The sequence below is a fragment of the Cyanistes caeruleus genome, chromosome 4, assembly GCF_971803275.1.
Source record: "Cyanistes caeruleus chromosome 4, bCyaCae1.hap1.1, whole genome shotgun sequence".
Lineage (NCBI taxonomy): Eukaryota > Metazoa > Chordata > Aves > Passeriformes > Paridae > Cyanistes > Cyanistes caeruleus.
Genome location: NC_141704.1, coordinates 15,922,139 through 15,931,145, shown reverse-complemented (window position 1 = coordinate 15,931,145; position 9,007 = coordinate 15,922,139).

Here is a 9,007-nt window from a genome sequence, read left to right as displayed (position 1 = left end):
TGGCTCATTTTGTGCCACCCCTCCCCACCTTCCTGTGCTCCTTCCTCTTTATGCTATTTGGTTTATGAACTCAATGAATGTAACTGTTCTGTTTAGGGAAAAAAAGATCACCTTTTCTTTTGATCCACTTCCAGTGCTCATTGTACTACCTCTTATTCCATTTCTTCTACAAAAGTCATTGTTAAGCCATTTTTTTTCGAAAGTATATGCCTTTTTCTGATTCAAAAATCACTACTTCAGTGCTTTTTGAGAACTCTTTTATCAGTGCTGGTATCTTTTGTCAACTCCCACCACATTTAAGATCTCCATTTCCCTCAGTATGATCTCTGAAGAGTTGTTGTATTTTTCTTTCCTCTCTTCTCAGTGCTCATTTCACACAGGTTCCCATGTTACAAACAGCACAGTTATTGTAATCCTGCATATTTTTGGACAAACTACACATTTACCTTCTGAACATTAGTACACTGAAATTTGTTTCATGCCTGCCATTCCAATTCATAAAAGTCATCATTTTTTGTTCTTCAGAAATAAGTGATCCTGCAAGTAGTTACATTCACCCTCCACTAATCTTTGAATACAACTTACAGTTTCCCTGTCTAAAAAAATGCCCATGTTGTGATTTTCTTCATATTTGTGATGTATTTACTTTCCAAACTGAAGAACCAGCATCTTTCTGACCAATAACTTATTTTTGTACCATTGTCCCCAGCCACTTAGAGCTCAGCTTTTGAGTATACTGTGCCTAACAGTGCACTGGAGCACTTAAACATTGACTTACTGTTCAGCACATGTGCAATCTGCCCCAGCTGTAAGCACCTGCTCACATATTTAAATTTAAGTATGAAATTAAGTCCTCAGGTGGATCACAGCTCATGGGTTTAGTCACAGAGCTGAGCCTTATGTTTTACTCTGACATCCTGGGGTGCTGCACAGTGCAGAACCACATCCATGCAGCACTGAGTTCTCCAGAGTCAGACCTAAAACATTTTTTGTAATACTAATGGGGGGAGAATTCTGTGTCTTCTGTGTCCTCCAGTGCTGACATTCAATTTCAGTAAAGCCAAATATAATGCTGGCAGACACACCCACCTGCTAATCACCACATTACCAAGTAGCTGCCTATTGATGTATCAAGTCATTTCACCAGTTCTCTGTTGAATAATTCCCCCATGCTCTTCAACCACCACCCCAGACACTCCCCAAATTAAACTAGATTTCCTACAGTACTGTTGCAATAACTTTAACATACACCCTAGATTGCTTTTCAGTACAATGATCTGTTCCTTGTAGCATAGGAGAAAATACAGCCTGAAATATAAATTTGGAAATGAATAGAGTCCAAGTAATTATAAAACCTGATACTGGAATATATTATAGTTATGAAAAGCATGCCAGAGAAATTGGAATAAATTGAAAACTTATAGGAGAGAGGATATTAAAAGAACAGTACAGTGCAGGGATCAAATTTACTCGTGAATATCTGAGCAAACTCAAAAGTGGTAGTGCTGCACATGCTAAATGGTTAAGAGAATTTTAACACAATTTAAAATAATTGTGTCTTTCCTACAAAGCTTTCTCATTTTCTGCTTACAAAAGCAGATGATTAGTGTCCCTTGAATCAGTGTCCCTTGAATATCAACTTTTTCCTGTGCAAACTTGACAAGGAGTGATTGAGTTTCAGTAAGAAAGCCGTAACCCAAGCTTTCTTGCACATTTATCTTATGTAGTTGCTTTTCCTATCTAGATAATTTCTGCATATTTAATTAGAAATTCATATTTTCACTCTGGGTCAAGATTTTAATTTACTTTCTAAAGTATGTTCCCCTACTGAAAATGCAAAATATAAAAGCAAACCATACAAAACCCCCACTTATTTCTCTCTGTTTTAAAAAAGCCACTGTCTTGCAGAAAATAAGTACCAAACACTGAACCTAATCTTCAGAAATAAGTGTTTAGTTTTATAGCACCTGCAGAACAACAGGAAATTGAATAAGACATTTAGATTAAAAAATATATATTCTGGAAACTGATTGCTGAAGAGCAGGTTTTATCTGGCATTATTTTAAATCCTTTATAAATTTTTAAAAGGAATGGAAGGTGAGACGTATTTTGCAGATTTAAATAGTTAAGACACTGATTGGCTAAGAGGACTGGATTACTACCAGTGGTGCCCGAAACTTCCAAGTGATATGACTGCTAGAGCCATGCACAGTTGCCCTGTCTTACCTGAGTTACTGAAGTTACTTGGGTTTCCACCAATGAAATATCCCATTTGGATATTTTTTTGGAGATTTTTTTACATCAGGAAGTTAGAAGCTTGACTTGAACATCTGACTCCAGAAAAATAAGGAACAACTTCAGTATTGCAAGAGCCTGCATTGGCTCCCTCCAGGGTCGAGTCCCAGGCAGCAGCAAGAGTGACTATGAGCTGCTTTAAAAGTTTCTTAAGATTCAACTGAGAGCTTGGGCACAGAGCTCACAACTGAGTAGGAGAGATAAGGACCTGAAAATCTCTTTTGTGGACTTCTTTGGACATGCTCCAAACACATGTGGTGTGAGCAGGCTCACAAGTTTAAAGCCAAACAGATGCTGAGACATCCATGGCCCTGAGGACTGCAAGAATCCTTTGGGAAGAGCTGTGATGTTCAGTGAAACAGCCGTAGTGGCCCAGCACCTGCCCGGCTGCAGAGATTGCAAGGCAAGCTGAAGAAGCTTGTTAAGAAATGCTTCCAGCAAAACTACCCAGAAAATATCATTGTGAGGGAAAAAAAGGGAACACTTCAAACACAGCCTAAAATGATTATTCTGCAAATAAGTGCTGCCTTCTATCTCAGTGAAAATACCTGTTAGCACAAAGCTAGCTGTGGAGAGGAACAGTGCATGCTTTAATTTATAAAGCAAGGGGAGAGAACCTTTGGGGTCACACACCAGAGCAGCACAGCACAGCATGTGAGACATCTGCTTCCCTGCCCACTTCTCCTGTGAAATCCCCACAGAGCTTTCCTCTGTGCCTCAGGGGACATCTCAGCCTCACGGGGACCAGCTGTGGAGAGAAAGGGACTCAGTCTCCCCCAGGCATTCCCTTGCTCTCATGCCCAGGTTTCCCAGGGCTGGCAACACCCACAGCACAGCAAGGCACAATGTGTGGGCACCTGCCTGGCAGCACCTGCCTGGCACGTCTCCCATGCTCCAGGTACCTTCCTCAGCAACCAGCTTAAGGAACAAAACAGAGAACTCAGTTGTCCATGGTAGAGACCCATTTAGGGACTGTTTTACCAAGTTTCTTTGAAAACAATTAAGTAAACGCAGAGCAGCCAGCCTGTAAAACAAATTCCTTCTTCCCTTACAGCCACTTTCACTCCTCAGTTCAGGGAGCAGCAGGACTTAAAAACAGATGGGATCCTCTGGAGGGAGCCAGGCTTTGGAGTTTGTGGTGTCTTTGAAACACTGTGTTAGCTCCAGCTCCTCCTTGCTGTTCCTCTGGAAACTCCGGAGAGGAGGATGCCGTGGGCCTTCCCCTGTGTGCTGCAGGGCTGGGGCACTGCAGGCCTGGCTCTGTCAGCCCATCTGGTCACGTCCAAAGGAAGGGTTCTCAGGCTTGGCAGCATTCTCCAGTGGCTGTGTGGTGCTTCTCCCCTGCCATCACAAAGCAACTCTGTCTTCTCCTGAGTACTGCCCACCACAAGGGGAATTTTAGCACTACTCAGCATTCTAATGGATTGGGATTGTACTGATGTTGTACTTCCTCTCCTCAGAGGGTCTTCTTTGTGAAACTGCCAGGAAGGAAGGTGGAACTTTGTTAAGTGTTGCCAAATCCAGTAGCCTGGCACAGGAGAGGCTGCCACTGCTCCCTGTTCCCAGGGCCATCCCAAAGGGACCCGAAGGTCCATGCTGCCTACTGGGAATCCATGGGGCTCCAGGGACCATTCACACCAGGTTTCTGGTCCCTCCAGTAGCCAACTCTCAGCATCTCTGGACTCTCCAGTGCTCATCCCAGAGTGGGGGCTGTTTGCCTGACTGAGCTACTGGAGCTTACCCTCTTGCCTTCCCTTCTGCCCCTCTGTTCTTCACATCTGCATGGAGAGGGTCGTTCAATCCCATCATTTAAAAATTCATAGTAGTATCCCCATGTTGTACTGAAATGAGAAGTTTTACTGTGGAAACAATAATTTGGTGGGTATTTAAATTTTACTGGTATTCATGTGATCAGTAAAAATATGTACCTTTTAAGAATATCTTCATATTTCCACACCATAACCATAACTTTCTTCAGATGGGCTGAGATTTATCACAAAGGACTAAGGAAAAGATCATGCTGTTTCTACAGCTGCTGCCTTATGTCTCTGTTTTCCTCTAATGCCTCTATGTACCCCCCCTAACCTAGAAAAAGCTTCTCTTGTTGAGCAACTGAAAATCTTGGGAGTGAGACATAGAAAGATACTGTGCACTTAGTGTTATATTTGAGACATTTCTGGATGATTCTTATATTTCCGTTTAGTAGGTCACTTAGAAAGAAAAGAATATAAATTATTAATGGGAGAATGGATCTCTTTTTTTCTTTTTTATCACTCCCACTGGGCCCTGATCGGTGGAGTTACACCAGAGATGAACTGTACCACAAGCAGGTTTTTTTACAGTCTACTTTGTACTAATCAAAATGCAGGCACGACTTGTTAATTAAATTATTTCAGAAGTTGCAGCCTAGTGTTCAGTGATTGTTCTAACTCATTACTTCCAGGGCAGAATCAGCTTTCAGATTCTTTCCTTTTTTGCCATTATGGAAGTGTGTGCACTGCTGCGACATAGAGGAAAGGAATAAAGTTCATGTATTCACAGCAGAGATTTCATGTCATCAAATGTTACTTCTGCATGCTGGTATATGTTATTGCTCTTAAATAATCAGACCTTCAATTTGTGCCAGTAAAAGTATTACCATGATTACTGGGGAAACATCTTTTGGAGATAAAAGCCCACTCTGAAAGGCCAAACTGTAGCTCTCAACTTACTGAACTCAGTAGGATTTAACTTAGGTCCAGTAACAAAATTTCTGGCAAATTCAAATGAAAAAAGGATCTGTCTTTTTGATATTACACATCTCCTTTTCCTTTCCATCTCTACAGTTAAAAATACTGAGTTTGTTTCCAATTATCTTTTATTAAGCTTGTATAATAAATTGGGCTTTTTAATTACAGAAATAAAAATATGAAAAGCAATTTGAAACACAGAATGATTTTTTCTGCCACCAGAGGTGGAAGATAATTACCACCAGAGTAAAGCATTATTTGTAAAAGACATTAGGAGAGGAACAGCTTTTCACAGTCACAAGTGGCAATTATACACTAACCTCTCCAGGAATCTCCATGGCCACTGAATGCTATCAATGCTTCTGTGAAAAATAACCTTGTTAATGTATTTCAGCATCTCTTGCTAGCACTAAAATAGGTTATTACCTATTTACAAAATAAAATGCTAGAAAAACACTGGCAAATCTACAAATGCCACAGTTGACATCCAGAGGTTTGTGAAAGTCTAATGACTGAAAAGCTCACTACTGCTGTTGCCAGGTGAGCAGTGAAGGAAGCATGTCCATAGACAAATTTTATTTGACAATTATGTGGTCCCTTCTATGGACTTTCTTTTATGTGCAGAAGCAGATAGCAATGCCTAAAATATTAGTTCATGTTTTACACTACAGCCTTAGGTGGAAGAAGATGATACTGGCAAAAGGAAGTGTCAGTAAAAACCACTCTGGAGTAAACACAAATTTTAGATGCTACTCAGTGGGAAGACGTGTGGTTCAGAAAGTGCAGGGAAATACATTACAAGAGTTAGTGCAGGCTAAGTAATGAAAAGCATGCAGAAGCACATTCTGCAGTTATGAATCATTTTTCTATAACAACTATCATTTTTATTAGCTACAATACTAATTGAGTTTCTTTGTAGCTACTTCAGTTCATCTCACTATTAGCAGAAGAGATATTAAATTGCGAATCAGAGCCTGTGGTGATCTCATAGAGGTAGGTTCATCATGAAGGAATAAAAGTGCCCATTTCTGCAGCTATGCTTCCTGAAGCTGCAGAGAGAATTTACTGAGGTCTCACTCAATTTTCAGCTTCTGAAGCTGACAGGTAAATATTTACATGCCACAGGAAAATTAGGAAGAGTGGGAAGAAATATGATGTATAGGAACCAGTTATGGTTCTCATCGTGCCCTGAGCTTATTAGAGCCTTCTTAGGAGCGAGCTAGTGGAACCCCAGCAGGAACAGTGCCCGAGCCCTCTAAGCTGCCTTTTGTCCCTTAAAGCCGTGCTGGCTGGCTGCATCCTCTGCTCACAGGACTTACAAGCAGCGTTCTCTGCAAACCTGACATCACCCCACAAAGATGTCAAATCCTGAGCTCAGTCAGAATAACAGGGCAGCATCCATTTTTCTTTTCCACGTAGCACAAGGGGATAGCTGAACATGAATTCTGAGCAAAACTGTCACCTAATTATGTTTTTTCCATGTGAAAACCAGCCTGGAAAATAACAATGCCATGTCACAGTTTTCAGTTATTAGCTGGCAAGTTGATCGATTTTCAAATAATAAGTCAAATGCATCAAAGTTCTGCAATAAAGATCTGGTCTCTCTTTTTCTGTTTACAGTAAAATACTTTGTACGCATTTATGTATCATTGCTACATTTCTGAAATTAAAAGGTTATCAGGTAATGCTGTTAGTAATTAACTTTGGGGCTAGAAAGTGGAAGTAGATATGAAATGTAAACACTGGCATGTCCCCTGCTGTCTGGAAGGATTTTGCATGCAGGGAGCTGTAAGGTTTGGGATGTCTGATATCCAAGATCAAAGTTACCTGCCTGCAGGTCTGTCCATTGTGAACACAGCCAGGTTAATCACAAGGCTGGTTTATGCAGGTGAGAAAAGGGGATTATAAACTCCAGTAGCACAAAGTGGTGAAGGAACCAAAGGTGATTTAAAGCTGTAAAATATCATTGGTGCCACCAGGTGGACTGAACCAAATGGCTGCCAGAGAAAGGCAGAGCATGAACAATTCTGTAAGTAGAAGAGGAGAAAGAGACTGACAATGACTTAGTTGAGAACAGGAGACTTTCTGCAAGTGAAGAAAACAGCCAGAATCAATGAATCAAATTTATTCAGAAAGAGAGAAGAAAGTCTATGTGTTTGCTTGTTCATTTTTTAGGTTTTAGCAGAATTTTATTTCCTGCAGAGCTATATGTTCTGTGTTCTGTTGTAGGATATGTTCTTAGACCTCAAAGTCACAATAGGCCGTACCTCTTTCAAACTGTGAAAGTTTATCAACATGCATTTGCATGGAGCAATAACTGCTTTTGACTGAAACTGTTCTAGATGAGCACTAAGAGGAGCTGAAGCATTCAACACTCTCATAGTTTGCTGTAACAGATAATCCTTATGTGGAGGACCTGAGCTCTGTTTCCTCTCTGAAACAGGAAAAGAGCTTTGTTCATGGCAGTGGTTGCTCAGGATGCTCCTGTTCTGTTTGAGAGAGCTCTCTCACAACAATCCCATGCAGTGTTGTAGGCTGGAGGCAGAGTGACTGGAAACTGCTCAGCAGAACAGGATCTGGGGGTCTTGGACTTGGGGGGTGCAGAGCCTGTGTGTGCCCAGGTGGCCAAGAAGGAATCCTGGCTTTTATCACAACCAGTGTGAGCAGCAGGAAGTGATTGTCCCTTGGCAATGGTGAGACCACATCTCAAACCCTGTGTTCAGTCTTGGGCCCCTCATTACAAAAGAAAGACATTAGGGTGCTGGAGAAGGGCAACAAAGCTGGTGAAGGGTCTGGAGCACAAGTCTTATGAGGAGGTGATGAGTTAGTCTGGAGAAGAGGAGACTCTGGGGACCTTATATCTCTACAACTGCTGGAAAGGAGGTTGTAGCCATCTGGGGATCAGTCTCTTCTCCCAGGCAGCTGGTGACAGCAAGAGAGGATGAAGCCTCAAATTTCTCTTGATGAGGTTTATGCTGGACATCAGGAAGAAGTTCTTCACAGAAAGGGTGATTAATCATTGGAATGGGCTTTCCATGGAGGTGATGCAGTCACTGTCCCTGGAAGTGTTCATGAAATGACTGGATATGGCAGTTAGTGCCATGGTCTTGTTGACAAGGTGGCAATGGTTCAAAGGCTGGACTCAATGATATCAGAGGTCTTTTCCAATCTTAATGATTCTGTGATTCCTAGATATCAAATGTATTTTTTCCTGGGAGGTACTTACACATTGGAGTAAATCATCTCTCTTGCCTTTTTCATAAACCTAACCATAGCAATCTCTTTAAATGTGATATTATCAGGCTTATTTTCCAGCCTGTAATCATATTTGAAGGTTTCTTTGACAGTCACTTGAATTTTTCAGTGTTTGTTGTTTGTTCAGTGTTTGCTCTACGATTATTCACATGTATTTGATGAATTTATAGAGAGAAAGCCCCTTCTCAGCTTCCCTTCTCCTAGACTGTAGAAGCTGAACTTCCATCTTCTAAAGCAGACTTGCCACTCCTCCACCCTACAGCCTTTTCCTGTAGCTAGTCAACACAGAAATCCCCTTTCCTCACCAGGAGTCACCAGAAATACACACAAACATTTTATTCATCATCTTACCCCCATGTCAGTGGTTTTCCTTACAGAAGTCTGTAGTTTTTTGTGGGTTTTTTGGTTTGTTTTTTCTTGGGAGCCATTAAATATTAACATTTGTGCCTCTGTGCCACATAATCATTTCCCAGACTGAACTTTACAGTGTTCCCTCTGTCTTTGGCAGTAAATAAGTTCTGGAATATTCAAGGAATGTCTTTTTCAGTCATTCCCTTGTTGTCCATATCTGCTACCTGGTATGCAGTGATAACCAGCAGTCCAAGTGTGCTGCCCGTGCCAGCAAGCCCTGCTGGAGCTTCAGTCAGATGTGTTTGAGAATGACTGGGGCAGAACAAGGTTCTGCAGGGACCTGAGAAAGCCCTCTACATCTGTCATTTGTACCTAAA